The sequence below is a fragment of the Penaeus monodon genome, chromosome 24, assembly GCF_015228065.2.
Source record: "Penaeus monodon isolate SGIC_2016 chromosome 24, NSTDA_Pmon_1, whole genome shotgun sequence".
In the NCBI taxonomy this organism is placed as follows: Eukaryota; Metazoa; Arthropoda; class Malacostraca; order Decapoda; family Penaeidae; genus Penaeus; species Penaeus monodon.
In genome coordinates, this window is record NC_051409.1 from 11917658 (window position 1) to 11917962 (window position 305).

The window sequence follows — 305 nt, forward strand, 5'->3', positions numbered from 1 at the left end:
CTCACACGAGCACCCTGGTAAAGAGCTTATAATAGAGATTAATTAAGAAAAAGTCCTGTTGTGATCCGGACGGCTCGGGAGGTCTTGCCGGGGTCGTCTGCGGGGTCATCACTCATCCTTTTCGGGGTCATTACCAGTGGACCGGGGCCGCGCGACACGAGGCGACCGGTTCTGCTGGGTGCTGACTGACTCCCGGTACTCGTCCCGGTATGCGTGGTTGCGACCGGGGGAAGGGGGGGGGGCAAATGTGAGGGGGAGAAAGGGAGGTGGTGGATTGGTTGGGTTGAGTAACAAGGGGAAATTGA